This window comes from Hypanus sabinus, chromosome 30, assembly GCF_030144855.1.
Source record: "Hypanus sabinus isolate sHypSab1 chromosome 30, sHypSab1.hap1, whole genome shotgun sequence".
Classification (NCBI taxonomy): Eukaryota; Metazoa; Chordata; class Chondrichthyes; order Myliobatiformes; family Dasyatidae; genus Hypanus; species Hypanus sabinus.
This window is the reverse complement of record NC_082735.1, coordinates 11,955,907-11,971,767: the sequence shown is the minus strand read 5'-3', so window position 1 is coordinate 11,971,767 and position 15,861 is coordinate 11,955,907.

The following is a 15,861-nucleotide window of genomic DNA, read 5'->3' as shown; positions in this document are numbered from 1 at the left end:
GTATCTCCTTCTTCTTACCAAAGTCAAAATTCAAAGGTCAGAGTCAATTTACTATCAAATTACATAATATGTCAACATGGTTTTGGTCCTGTACATCACAAGTAAAGACTCCACCCCCCACCCCCCACCATTGAGTACATCTCCATAAAATGCAGTCGTAGGAAAGGAACAGCCATCATCAAAGATGCTCACTGCTCGCAGCTGCCAAAAGGTAGAAGGTACAAGTTTCGCAGGACCTGCACTACCAGGTTCAAGCACAGTTACCACCCCTCAACGATCAGGCTCTTGAACGATAAAGAATAACTACATGCATCTATTGAGATGTTCCCACAAAGAATCATCTCACTTTAAGGGCACTTTACCTTGTTCGTTTCATGCACTATTTGTTTATTGTTATTTATTTATATTTGCACTTGCACAGTGTTGGCCCACCCTTTCATTGATTCTGTTTAGTTGCTATTCTATAGATTTGGCAGGTATACCTGCAGGAAAACGAATCTCATGGCTATGATGACATGTATGTACTCTGATTTAACTGAACTTTGAACCTTGAACCCTGAGATTTATTTTATTATGGGTATACTCAGTGAATCCAATACCCATAATTGAATTATGGAAGATCGCACCCAAGAGGACAGACAACATTTGTGCAAAAGACAACTAACTGTGGACTTTCCACTGGCAGAGATAATGCTGCCAGTTTTTTCAGTGAATGGTGACAGCAGGATGAATTGTCAGAGTCTCCAAGACCACACTGGTGTGTCATGGAGCAGGAGCCAATCTGTGATTTGCAAAATGAAAGAGAAGTGAAATCAAATAAAGGCGCAGCTAACAATGGGGACAGAAGGTGACTTCTCCCAGCTCATCAGTGAAATTGTTAAATTCTTTCTATTCTAATGTCTCTATTTACAGGGTGGTTGGGGCCCTGTTGGGATCTCTCCTCTCTCTCTCTCTCTCTCTCTCTCTCTCTCTCTCTCTCTCTCTCTCTATCAAAATAGTGACTGTTGTCTCCCCTCTTGCTGTGGAAGAAACAGTCTCTGTCAATCCCTTCGAAGTGAGAGAGATTGCCTGTGGGATGCCGGAAGTGCTGCATTGAACCATTAGTTTTTGATGAACTGTAGACCATGGTCTTTCTTTGGGGGCTTTGCTGTTGCTTGCACGGTGGGTGGTGGGAATGCCGATACTTCACGCTGGAGTAAATGGAGGGAGGGGTGAGGAGAGTTGATGCTTCTTGGGCATGGGAGGGGGCAGGGGGCTTTGGGGTTCTGTTGCTTTTTGTGTCATTCATTCCTTGGGGATTTTCTTCTGTTTCGAGGGTGTCGGTGGAGAATAAGAATTTCAGGTTTTGTACTGTATACATTCTCTGATATTAAATGAAACCAATGTGCTGTTGAAATAATTCCTGATGAAATGTCATTGACTGTGTTTACTCCTCTCCATGGATGCTACCTGACCAGCTAAGTTCTGAACAGCATGTACTTGTGAAGAAGCAATTGGGAGACCTGTGGGATGGACTTGGCTGCTGCTGCCAGGCTGCAAGCATCTCCTGCTGGATAAGACCAGGCTTTTCCACATGCCTTCTCTCCACAACCCCTCTAACTGGCAACAATTGGGGACTGGGTGGAGCCAGGTGAAGCTGGAAGCTCTGAGAAGACTCTTTCTTTTATTCACTGAATCAGTGAGGCTCGCTGGCGGCCGCTCTTCCTGTGCCTGCTCACTCTCCTGTCAGAGCTGCTCCTGTTCATTCCTGACGCAGGAACGATATGAACAATTCTCAGGAATGGAACCCTTTTGTACCCAAGGGACTACCTGGAACAAAGGTAGTAATTCCTCCTCCACAAATGTGGTACTTAAAACAAAATGTGGATAGGAAAAAATGTAATATACAAATGCAAAGTTCAACCTGAAACATAGTCAGTTCCCTCCCTCCCACAGATGCTGCCCAACCTGCTGTGTTCCTCCAGCAGATTATTTTTACTGCAAATACTATAATCTTGTCTCAGTAAATACCAACTACTGTATAAATTAATAGACTTCCTTTTCTGTCACGTTCTTCCTAAGTACTTGTTCCCAGTGTGATATTTTTTGAAGCGCAGTCACTATTGCCACTACTCACTCAGCAGTAAAGTTAAACAGAGCATCGAGATTTTTTTTAGTGCTATTCGAGTGTTAAATATTAGCCAATGACGCGAGGAGAATTCTCTTGCTGGTCTTCAAATAATGCTGTGAGAAATTTCATGTCCACCTGAGAAGGAAGACAGGGCCTAATTTGAGCATCCCACCCTCAAGTTGTCACCCCTGTCAGTGCTCTGTAGAAAGAGCAGCCAGATTACTTGCTGAAGTCCCTGGAGGAGGATTAGAGGTCATAGCATCCTGATGGAAGGTCATTCTACAAACAGAGAACCGCAGCTGACATTCATGCTGGGCGGCCGCTGGTTCTCAGTATCCAAACCTTCTAATATGTGAGACTGACACAAAAATCTATTAGGGTATACAAATATCTGACTTTAAAATCCCAGATTTCCAGCTGGGATTGAAGCAACAGTCTGGCTTAGTGACGGTTCTTAACCTTGAAAATAGAACTTGCCACAGAAAGTATAAAGTGAATAAAAGATTGTAATGTAAATCAAATTTCTCCTTGGAGGATGGCATATACAATCAAAACTATATTTAGGGTTGATACCATACATGATAACAAGTGTTAGTTAAAAATTAAGATACAAGAATTAATTAATTAATTAATTAACTCACCAATTATTAACATTACATGTTGTTGTGTATTTAATATTTCAGTAATGTTTGAGTAATCTTGTAAATATGTTCGATTAAGCATTGCTTGTTTGTTTAAGGAATTGATTTATGGTTATATGTAAAAGTGAATTGCATGCATCATGACGCTTTCAAATGATACGTACACGCCTTCACTAAATCAAAGAACAAACTAAGACTAGCAAAAAAAAGAATACGGCAAGACGTTTGAGTTTAAAAATGCAGTAATGGAAGAACTTTATTGTTCATAAACAGTGAGTACTCGGTGATAATAATCATAAAAAAAGCAAAAATGGTGTGCTACATCAGAAAGACAGATGTGTTCCATTACACAACAGATAACTGAATTTTGTATACTGAGTGAATTGTGCAATATTTTAAGGAGTTTTAAGGCAAATGAAATATCCAATAAGAAGCAAGTGCCAGTTTTGTTGATTGTATTGGATTTAAAGGCATACAGTTTGCTTTGAAGTTTAACTACCCCAAATAAAACAGCTGAAATGAGCTTTGCTGAATCATGAAAGTAATGTTTCCTAACTGAAGCACAACTTACATTTAAAAGAGCAGCTGAATTTGCTGTATCAATGGAAACCAGAGACAGAGAAAAAACTGAGTTGCAGTTCGGAATAAAAATCAATTTGAATAAAATTGCAAACACAAGGAAATCTGCAGATGCTGGAAATTCAAACAACACACACAAATTGCTGGTGGAACACAGCAGGTCAGGAAGCATCTATAAGGAGAAGCACTGTTGACATTTCCTGATGAAGGGTCTCGGCCCGAAACGTCGACAGCGCTTCTCCCTATAGATGTTGCCTGGCCTGCTGCGTTCCACCAGCATTTTGTGCGTGTTGTTTGAATAAAATTGCAACATCTAAACAGAAACTTGTGTGTTATCATTATATCATGGACCCACATACACCAGACCAATGTAGGTTTAAAGGTGAAACTTGCAGAAAATGCAATAAAGTATGACACATACAAAGAGCATTTCGGGCAGACAAAAATAAATAGACTGCATAGGGAAGAGAAAAAGTTAAAATGTCAAGTTGCAGTTTCTAAAAGAGCTCTAATCTGATGAAAAATCTGATAATAATGAGAGTGATGCAGGACTGTGCAGGCTTGAGGTTTACCAACAAGCATCACTGGGTTTTTTATGTGGTAAAAACAGGAGGCCCAGCATTGTGGGGGAGCGATTGGTTAAGACAACTACAACTTGATTGGAGATCCATTCGCCATTTACATGCCATGTCCCCATCTATAAAGTCAACTGAAAGCCAATGAAGAAAGGCATTGGATTATGCCACAGCAGTGTTTAGTGATGGTAATGGAATACTCAAGCATATCAAAAGCAAATTGTGCTAAAAGAAAATGCTGCACCCAAGTTTTTCAAAGCTTGTATGGTTCCTTATACATGCATGATAAAATACCCAGTGAGTTAGATCGCATAGAAGCTGACAGAATTCTTTCCAAGGTTGAGTGAAGCCTATGGGAAACCTTAGTCATCCCAGTAGCCAAGAAGAATGGGTTTGTCAGGATCTGTGGTGATTTTAAGGTTACCATCAACCTTGTACTGAAAATAGATCAGTGTTGTCTGCCCAGGATAGAGAATATCTTTGCAAACCCTTCTGGCAGAAAACATTTCAACAAATTGGAATTAGCAAAGTACAGGTATCACTCATAAAATGTGACATGACTGTACCTATAACATTATGTGAGGTGTCACAGGTAAGCTTCTCTGGACATAGTGGATCGTAATGTGTGAGTATAGTGTCTGATGTCACCCTTACCTTTTCGAATGCCACCTCACACTGCCTCGTTCACTGCTATTCCATCACAATCTGCGGTAATTAGTTCAGGGGATGGAGCACAGTAGCCAGGTTGGCAGGACTGACAAATCCCGAGAAGGACCAAAACTGGGACACAACCTTTGCCCTTGTATAATCCTTGTGTGTCAATAGTGTGACCACAGTAAGTGATGTGTGTGTTTTTTTGTAACTCTGGGTTGAGGTTTTGGAGATGTTCCTTGTCATTCGTATCAGTAATGAAGATATCAACAGGGTAACACTGAGTGCCTGGGCAGCCTTGAGGTACCTGGTCCATATCTTTCTGCCAGAGTGCAGGTGCAGATGCTTCTCCAAAAAAAAACTATTAGAGCAATAAAGCCCTTTGTGAGTGATTATGGTGAGAAACACTATGGACTCTTGATCGATCTCCACCTGTAAGAAAGTCTCAGCAACGTCCATTTTGCTGAAGTGTTTTCCACCAGAAAGGTTTGCAAGTTTATCCTTTACCCTATTGCTCTGCTTTCAATACCTAGGTTGATTGTGACCTTAAAATCACCACAGACCTTGACAGACCCAGTCTTCTTGGCTACTACAATTCATACAACCCATAATGAATTATTTAAACAAATAAAGGCTCAGAGGTTCAAAGACTCATTTTATTGTTAAAGTATGCATGCACAATACAACTCAAATAGTTGTCTTTGTCCAGACAGCTATGAAATACAAAAAGACTATACATCAACTCCCCCCATGAAAAAGAAAAATAAATAAAACTTACAGATGCCTGAATCCCCCACCCTCTCCTCCACAGATAAAAAGCAACAATAACAATACCCAAATCTTTCGTTCACAGAAATAAGTGACAATAGCAACAAATAGACCATTGAGTCTTACTTCAATGGTTGGTAAGTTGATGGAGAAGATCCTGAGAGGCAGGATTTATGAACATTTGGGGAGGTATAATATGATTTGGAATAGTCAGCATGGCTTTGTCAAGGCCAGGTTGTGCCTTACAAGCCTGACTGAATTTTTTGAGGATGTGACTAAACACATTAATGAAGGTAGAGCAGTAGATGTAGTGTATATGGATTTCAGCAAAGCATTTGATAAGGTACCCCATGCAAGGATTATTGAGACAGTAAGGAGGCATGGGATCCAAGGGGACATTGCTTTGTGGATCCAGAACTGGCTTGCCCATAGAGGCAAAGAGTGGCTGTAGACGGGTCATATTCTGCATGGAGGTCAGTGACCAGTGGTGTGCCTCAGGGATCTGTTCTAGGATACTTACCCTTCGTGATGTTTATAAATAACCTGGATGAGGAAGTAGAGGGATGGGTTAGTAAGTTTGCTGATGACACTAAGGTTGGAGGTTTTGTGGATAGTGTGGAGGACTGTCTGAGGTTACAGTGGGACATTGATAGGATGCAAAACTGGGCTGAGAAGTGGTAGATGGAGTTCAACCCGGATAAGTGTGAAGTGGTTCATTTTGGTAGGTCAAATATGATGGCAGAATATAGTATTAATGGTAATACTCTTGGCCATGTGAAGGATCAGAGAGATCGTGGGGTCTGAGTCCATAGGACGCTCAAAGCAGCTGTGCAGGTTGCCTCTGTAGTTAAGAAGGCGTACAGTATATTGGCCTTCATCAATCATGGAATTGAACTTAGGAGCCGAATATACCTCAAGGATGGTTGAAAAGAGATAGATATTTAATGAATATACTGCTGGTGGCTGGTAAAAAGGCTCTTACTTGGAAATGGTTATCACAGGAGAGCCTAACCTTAAACATATGGATGGAAATTACAATAGACATTTACAAAATGGAGAAGATAACAGAATCTGTTAATCATAAGTTGGAACAATTTGATTCATACTGGGGAAAATGGTTTAACTACATCACCACTCATAGACCTGATCTTTTTCTCACAAATCAATGAATATGTTGTAAAAAAAGGATCGCTCCCTACTTGTACATAGTTCTCGCCTTTTGCTTGTTCTTTTTTTTCTCTCTTTTCTATAAGTGTATACCTCGTACCTCAGATAAATATTATGTGGAGATTTGTGGCAAATATGACTATATGATATATATGTACTATATCTGAAATACATCTTATGGCAATGTTTGTTTGATGGTGAACTTCAATAAAAAATAAATTACAAAACAAAAGAATTTAGGAGCCGAGAGGTAATGTTGCAGCTATATAGGACCCTGGTCAGACCCCACTTGGAGTACTGTGCTCAGTTTTGGTCGCCTCACTACAGGAAGGATGTGGAAACCATAGAAAGGCTGCAGAAGGGATTTATAAGGATGTTTCCTGGATTTGGGAGCATGAACTCCCAAATTGAGTGAACTTGGCCTTTTCTCCTTAGAGTGAAGGAGGATAAGAGGTGACCTGATAGAGGTGTATAAGATCATGAGAGGCATTAATCGTGTGGATAGTCAGAGGCCTTTTCACAGGGCTGAAATGGTTGCCGCAAGAGGGCACAGGCTTAAGGTGCTGGGGAGTAGGTACAGAGGAGATGTCAGGGATAAGTGTTTTACTGAGAGTGGTGAGTGCGTGGAATGAGCTGCCAGCAATGGTGGTGGAGGCAGATACGACAGGGTCTTTTGAAAGACTTTTGGATAGGTACATGAAGCTTAGTAAAATAGAGGGCTATAGGCAAGTCTAGTAATTTCTAAGGTAGGACATATTCGGCACAACTTTGTGGGCCGAAGGGCCTATATTGTGCTGTAGGTTTCCTATGTTTCTTTATTATTAAATCCCTAACCTCCCCCGCACAAAAAGCAGCAACGATGACAATCCCCAAAAAAGAACAGTGACTGTAGCATCAAAAAACCCCAAAAGCAAATTGGCTACAACAAAGAAAACACCAAAGAACTGGAGGAGACCAATATAATGTGCGGTCTGATCACATAAATCTCAGAACACAAACCGTCCTTCCATGACTCAGAACTTATGACCAGTCTGAGTGCCCCAGTGGCTTCCATTGGGAGCAATCGCAGACTGGCTCCCTCCACATTCGTCTCTGAGGCCTCCATAGGAGGAATCGCTGATTGGGTCTGAACATTACCGACATGGTGACTTCCGCTGGGAACGATCACTGACTCTCCCCCCACCCCCGCATTCTCCTTGATACTAAACTCAATAGATACTTCAACACACTATGTGAACAGGAACTTGGCAAGCTTTGTTGGACCAAATGGCCTGTTCTTGTCGAAAACTTTTAAATGTTCTAGTGTGCCATCTTCCTCGCCACTTCAAGATGGTGTTGTTCATGACCCCATGGCTGTGTGTTGTTTCTTTCCACATGTTCTCGGTCCTTTTCAGGTTCTCGTCTCTGATCTCCACGAGGAAGGTGTCTGGTCAGAGCAGGGTACTGGATCATTCGAGCGAGATCCAATCTGCATGTCACAGACTCCAACAGCTTCTGTAACACAAACAAGGTATAAAGAACAAAAGAGCTTTACTTAAAAATAAAGCAATAAACACAAAATGCTGGAGGAACTCAGCAGGCCGGGCAGAATCTATGGAAAAAGAGAACAGCTGATGTTTCGGCCTGAGGCCCTCCATCTGGACTGGAGAAAAAAAAAGATGAGGAGCCAGATTACGAAGGAGGGGGAAGGGGAGTAAGAATCACAAGGTGATTGGTGAAACCATGAGGGGGAGGGGTGAAGTAAAGAGCTGGGAAGTCGATTGGTGAAAGAGATACAGGGCTGGAGAAGGGGGAATCAGATAGGAGAGGACTGAAGGCCACAGAAGAAAGGAAAGGAGGAGGAGCACCAGAGGTGATAGGCAGGTAAGGTGATGAGGTGAGAGAGGGAAAGGGGAATGGTGAATGGTGAAGGGAAGGGGGGGATTACCAAAAGTTCGAGAAACTGATGTTCGTGCCATCATGTTGGAGGCTACCCAAACGGAATATAAGGTGGCTGCATTGTGACAGTAGAGGCCATGGACTGATAAGTCGGAATGGGAATGGGAAGTCGAATTAAAGTGGGTGGTCACTAGAATTAAGGTGGGTGCTTTTTCTGGCGGATGGAGCATAGGCGTTCGGCGAAGCAGTCTCCCAATCTACATCTGGTCTCACCAATAAAGATAAAGATTGCTTACTCAAACAATCTGCTTACAATATTACTGAAATATTACATACACAACAGGAGGAGGTACAGGGGCCTGAAGACACACACACAATGCTTTAGGGACAGTTTTTTCCTTCTGCTATCAGATTACTAAATGGTCCAAGAACCTATGAACAATATCTCTTTGCTTTCTTCTTGCATCACTTATTTTATATATAGTATTTCATATTGTGATTTGTAATATATCTTATGTTTTGCTGCCACTAAAAGTCAGTAATAATAAGCCTGATCTTGATTCTGATTCTGAATTTTTTCTTTTGTCCGAACCATCCTTTCCCGAGCCTCTCTACAACTTCAAACCAGATTATTTTGTCTCAATAGGTCTCAGATCTAAAACGATAACTCTTGTTTCCCCTCTACAAGTGCTGCCTCAACTGCTGTGTCCTTCCTAACCTTCTGGACCAGGCTACCATTCAGGACCTTCTCAAAGGTCTTGCTAAGGTCCACGTAAACAAATTTTACTTCCCAGTTATCATCAACCCTCCTGGTCAAGTCCCCCCCCCAAAAAAAATCACTTTTGTGAAGGATGGTCTGGCATGAATAAAATCATGCAGAATTCATTGAAATAGTAAGAAATGTACTTGTGCAAGAATTCTATTCTACTATAACATTTTGAACATTCTGCTTTTCATTGTTTGCCCTCCATGGTGGACAAACTAGACACAAGTGATTCTGCAGATGCTGGAAATCTTTAGCAACTGCCAGAGGAGCTCAGCAGGTCAGGAAGCATCAATGAAAGGGAATTAACAGTCAACCTTTCGGGCTGAAACCTTTCATCGGGACTGAATGTAGCACTAATGACTTGGTGAATAGTGAAGAAGTATTTGGGAGTCAGAATAATTTCCAGAAATGTTTCATGGATGCTCCTGTTCAGGTCCCATTTTTGAACAAAAATGTCAAATTACATTTACTGACTGGTTCATGTAGCAACTTTCCACTGAGGCTTGTAGGCCTACTTCTGCCCCTCTGCTTCCTTGTGCTTCTGCCAAACTAAGGGGGTATTTGACCTTCCCATGGATGGCTGAGGTAGACCTGTGACTCTGAAGAAGGGTCTCAGCCCGAAACATTGATTGTCTACTTATCTCCACAGGTGCTATCTGGCCTGCCAATATACTCCAGCATTTTACATGTGTTGATCTGGACTTACAGCATCTGCAGAACCTCTTGCGTTTCTTCGCTATCACATTCAGCCTCAATCAAATCCACCCCAATTTTCTCCCAGGACTCGCACCATCAATCCTGAGTTAATTTAATTTGAACCATGTGACACCAAGAAACAGCTGGGAGCGCTGATTGCAGCCAAGACTTTTGGTCTGAGTGCTGAAGAACTCCAGAACAGGTTGCACATTCAGCCAAGCTGTTCCAATCCTGCCTGAAATGTGGAAAATTGCCCACGCGGTACACCTTTCAGTGGTGGAACCTGTGGGTGGCTCATGCAGACTGCGTGGCCAAGCCCAGATTTCTATGATCCAGCTGGTGGCCCCACAGCAACAGTCAGGTCACGTGTGGTGCCTGTGTGGCGGCGTGAAGTGAGAACAGAGGACTGGACTTCCAGGTTCTGCAATACAGCTGCCGCTCTCTGGGTACAGCCCAATGGTTACAGTGGTGTCACTACCCTCAGACCTGCATCTGCGTGATGAACTCCTTAAGGGAGCTGTCCGCTTCCCACTGACATCCCTCTGCTGCTGACGAGCAGCAATGAACGCCACTGGCATTTGCAGCCACTGAGAATCGGCCACTAATGACTGGATCCCTGATGTCACTCAACAGAGGAAAAGGTTAGCAAGTGCAGGTATTGAATCACTTATTATCTCCAACTGAGCAATTATCAAGGCAACAAAACAGTACACGATAAAAGATACAGATATTCTCATAATAGTTGTAGAGCATATTCTATCTTAATTGCATCACTATTAATAATATTGGGCTAACTACGAAACACTGATTTAATACTTGCTGAAAGAAGGTAGAACTTCCTGGTAATATTAACAGCTTTCATGGATACAGAATCTGAAACAGAATCTGATTTATTGTCACTGACTTAGATTGAGGCAGCAATACCATGCAAAGACATAGGAATTACTATAACTCACAAAAATAAATGAATTGTTCAAGAAAAGGAATAAAGAAGTAGTGTTCATGGGTCCATGGACCGTTTTGGAATCTGACGGCAAAGGGGAAGAAACTGTTTCTGAATCACCGAGTGTGGATCTTTAGGCTTCTGTACAATGTCCTCGATGGTCGTAATGAGAAGATGGCCTGTCCCAGATGGTTTAAGACAAAAATATCTCTACTCAAAGCATCACAGAATCCCTGAATCATGCTAGAACTTTATAGGAACCATACAGGCCCACTTTTTGATATTTCTTTAAAGACGTGCTGTGCTTTTCCATTTTAAGTATATACCTAATCCTCTGAGATACAATTCTGAAGCTGCTTCCACCACACTTCAGGTCCACATCAAAGTAGCTCGCTCTTCAAATAATTAATCCTACTCTCCTTGTTAGTTACTTTGGCAATTACCTTAAGCTTATTTCCCTTTGGTTACTGACTGTCTTGACAGTAGAATTGGTTTCCTTTATACTGTCAAAGCCTTTGAAGATTTTGACACCTGTGTTAAATCTTTCGTTAACCTTCTCTGCTAAGGATGACAATAGCAGTCTCCTCAATTCCTGATGTTAATCTGCATTTTCCCTACTGTTGTACCTGCTGCTTATTATTTCTGAATGCAAGGATTCGAACAAATCAGCAGCAGGGCATTCAACTAAGACCAGTAAAAGAACAAAAAGAAGAGATTTCCAAGCTGAAGATTTTAAAACATTGAAAGCGTTTATTGTTATTTAATCATATATCACCAAATGAAACAATGTTCCTCTAGACCATGACACAGTGCATACAATTCACACACAATGCATGTAAAATCACATGGACGACATCAAAATTATATTATATTCTTTCCAAATGTGCTAATTTTGAAATTAGTGTATTCTGACAAAAGACAGCAACAAAAAGATTGTGCTCATTCCCTTTCTCTCAGTTCCTAGAGATCAATCATTGAATTTTTAAACCATTTCATGGTGTTTAATATAGGACTACATAACCGATACAAAGGCATTAAAGCCCTTTGACTCTATATAAGTTTGGAAATGAACACTGTGAAAAGGTCTTGGAAGGAAGGAGATATGATATAGAGAGCTAAAAGGGTCAGGCAAGTGCAATGAATCACAAGAAGATGGAGTTAAAGACCCATAAACTATCCCTAGGACATAATGCTAGAGGAAGGTGTTATATATCATGGCTCAAGCTAGAGAGGGATCTCCACATTAAGGGAAGGGCCTTCCTTCCAATGCATCCGGAAGCAGTTGGGACAAAATGCAGTGGACAATAAGTCACAAACTGGGATCTTAGTAAGTCACAAATTGCTAGGTTTGATATTTTGCAATGCCTAAGTCAAGAAATTAATGAGAAAGATCAGAAAAATTGTTAAAAAAATTGTAATGAAATGATAAAATATGATTATTATTGTCATTTGAACCAAGGTACAGTAAAAAAAAACTTGTTCTCTATTCCATCCATTTTATCACACATCAGTGCATTTTTGTAACAAAGCCATAGATGAGGGCTTCAGCAATTATTGGTGTAAAAGTGCAAAAGCTATTAAGCTGCCTAAAGATTGTAAAGAATAGAATGTGAAAAGTGATGTCAGTTCAGGTGCGATACCATCAACAGCAACACTTTGCACTTGACTTTGGCTTTGAGTGAGCAGTCAGAACAGGCTTAAAAGCACAAAATTCTTGACCAAGCAAAGTAGGTTGGAAGAAAAACAAAGAATGGCAAAAACACTCAGCAGGTGAGGTAAAATCTGTGCAAAAAGAGTTTAGACTGTAGGATCAGGAAACTTCATTAGAGCAAAGTAATTTGGATGTGCTTTACCATGTGTAAATAAGGAGAAGTTTTGACTTATTTACAACTCATTGGAAGACTTGTGATCATGACGTGATTCCAAAATTTCAAATTTGATTTTAAGTATTTCAAGATTAGGATGGAAGGTTAGTTAGGAAGGTTCAATCGTTAGGTATTAATATTGAAGTAGTAAAATAAATTCAACAGTGGCTGGATGGAAGATGCAAAAAAGTAGTGGTGGATAACTGTTTGTCAGGTTGGAGGCCGGTGACTTGTGGTGTACCTCGGGGTTCTGTACTGGGTCCAATGTTGTTTGTCATATACATTAATGATCTGGATGATGGGGTGGTAAATTGGATTAGTAAGTATGCAGATGATACTAAGATAGGTGGCGTTGTGGATAATGAAGTAGGTTTTCAAAGCTTGCAGAGAGATTTAGGCCAGTTAGAAGGGTGGGCTGAAAGATGGCAGATGGAGTTTAATGCTGATAAGTGTGAGGTGCTACATTTTGGTAGGAATAATCAAAATAGGACATATATGGTAAATGGTAGGGCATTGAAGAATGCAGTAGAACAGAGCGATCTAGGAATAATGGTGCATAGTTCCCTGAAGGTGGAATCTCATGTGGATAGAGTGGTGAAGAAAGCTTTTGGTGTGTTGTCCTTTATAAATCAGAGTATTGAATACAGGAGTTGGGATGTAACGTTAAAATTGTACAAGGCATTGGTAAGGCCAAATTTGGAGTATTGTGTACAGTTCTGGTCACCGAATTACAGGAAAGATGTCAACAAAATAGAGAGAGTAGAGAGAAGATTTACTAGAATGTTACCTGGGTTTCAGCACCTAAGTTACAGAGAAAGGTTGAACAAGTTGGGTCTTTATTCTTTGGAGTGTAGAAGGTTGAGGGGGGACTTGATAGAGGTATTTAAAATTATGAGGGGGATAGATAGAGTTGACATGGATAAGCTTTTTCCATTGAGAGTAGGGGAGATTCAAACAAGAGGACATGAGTTGAGAGTCAAGAGGCAAAAGTTTAGGGGTAACACAAGGGGGAACTTCTTTACTCAGAGAGTGGTAGCTGTGTGGGATGAGCTTCCAGTAGAAGTGGTAGAGGTAGGTTCGATATTGTCATTTAAAGTAAAATTGGATAGGTACATGGACAGGAAAGGAATGGAGGGTTATGGGGTTATGGGCTGAGTGCAAGTTGGTGGGACTAGGTGGGATTAAGCGTTCAGCACAGACTAGAAGGGCTGAAATGGCCTATTTCTATGCTGTAATTGTTATATGGTTATATAAGATAGAGCTGCTTGGCTATTGTACAGCTACATACTGGCTCTTGGGAATTAATCAAGTGTGCAGCCTGAGTGAGAGGTGGTTAGTTGTGTGGCCTGAGTCAGAAACTGGGAAGGTCATCATATGTGTGTTCACAGCCACAGGTGAGTAACTGTCATGTGGGCAACCTGTGCTGGGAATCAACAACTCACTGTTGGGCCTTAGAGTGTGTGATCAGGTGGGTGGGGGAGAATCTCCAATTGACTCGTTCCCCCTCCTACTGGTTCACACCTCACTCTGTCAGGTCCATGTGGCAGCTAATGTGCAATTATTTTCCCTCATTAAAAGAAAGCAGACAGAGGCATGTCCAGCTTTGTAATATGGAATATGTTAATGAGGCTTACAAGAGTGAGGTAGATTGGCTGGTTGAGTGGCATTGCCACAACTACCTGACAATCAACATCAGCAAGACCAAGGAATTAATTATGGACTTCAGGAGGGGGAAGGAGAATCATCCTCATTTTTCTGGGACTGCCTGAGAAGGTTTTGTCCTGTCCATTGTGTAAACCAAATATTGGGTTGAGATATAAGTGAAAGTGATAACATTGGGCCTTTGGGTAATATCAGAGGAGGTGATGTGAGCCAAATATGTATGCATTTGGATTAAATGGGATTAGATTCATTAAAGGACAATCCTCTACAGTTGGGCCACAGAAGAGAATTGGTGGAAGAGTGGTTGATTATGCCAGTAATGGAGAGAGGAAGTTAGAACAATGTGTACAGACTATAATATCAACAATTGATTAAGATGCTCACACATACTAAGGATAAAGAACAGCTTTATTTGTCATTGAACCTTGTGACATTGTATGTTAAAATATACAGTGAAAAGGTCTCATTTGTGTCAAAGCAAATGAGCAAAGATTGTGGTGGGGGCAGCCTGCAAGTACTGCCATGCTTCCGACACTAACGTGGAATGTCCACAACCTACAAATTCTAACCCTGACCCTCACGCCGTTGCAAGGTAGGAGGAAACTGCAGCACCAGGAGTAAATCCACACGGTCACTAGGAGAACATACAAACTCTTTACAGGCAGCAGCGGGAATCAAATCCCAATCAGTGACATATGGTGGAGCAAAGTGAGGCGCTAACTACGCTACTGTGCCGCCCCTGGGAGCAGAACTAAAAGTGCTGGATGAGAAGGATTCGATGCTTAAGGAGGATTGGAAATGGCGTGGTGGTTGAAAAGGATTTTTAAGAGCTGGGGAGGCAAGTGATGAAATGAGAGCTTGGTCTAACTAATCATTTTTGACCCTTCCTGTAAACAACTTCGTCCTCAGAAAGGACAGATATCCCCTGAGCTTCGAAAGCTCCCAAATTTTTATCCAGTTAACCACCATGTTCTTAGTTGACAAAGTGTTGCTTTTTCAGCTGCGCCCCATGCACCTGGAATATATTTTTGTTATATCTGCATTATGACAAGCAGTAATTACATCTAGTCTAACTGGCAAGACTCATGGACAATGAACATCTGTCTGCAGTTCAGGCAGTCTTTCCCTCGTTAGCTCTTTTCCATGGATTCAGAGGATGTGCAGAGCTTACTATCAGATCTAATCACAAACAAGAGAGAATCTGCAGATTCTGGTAATTCAAGCAGAACATACAAAATGCTGGTGGAACTCAGCAGACCAGGCAGCATCTATGGAAAAAAGTACAGTCGACATTTCAGGCCAAAACCCTTCAGCAGGACTCGCCAAAGGGTCTCGGCCCAAAATGTCGACTCTACTCTTTTCCATAGATGCTGCCTGGCCTGCTGAGTTCCTCCAGCATTTGTGTGTGCCCCTATCAAATCTAAGACAGATTCGTCCTTGAGTATGTATTATGTCATACAGGTTTTTATTTAAGACAAAATAAAAACATGAGACCTTTTATCTACAAAAATACCTCCAAATTTGGCAAAATTATCCCTACACTTCAATACTTTCAATGAG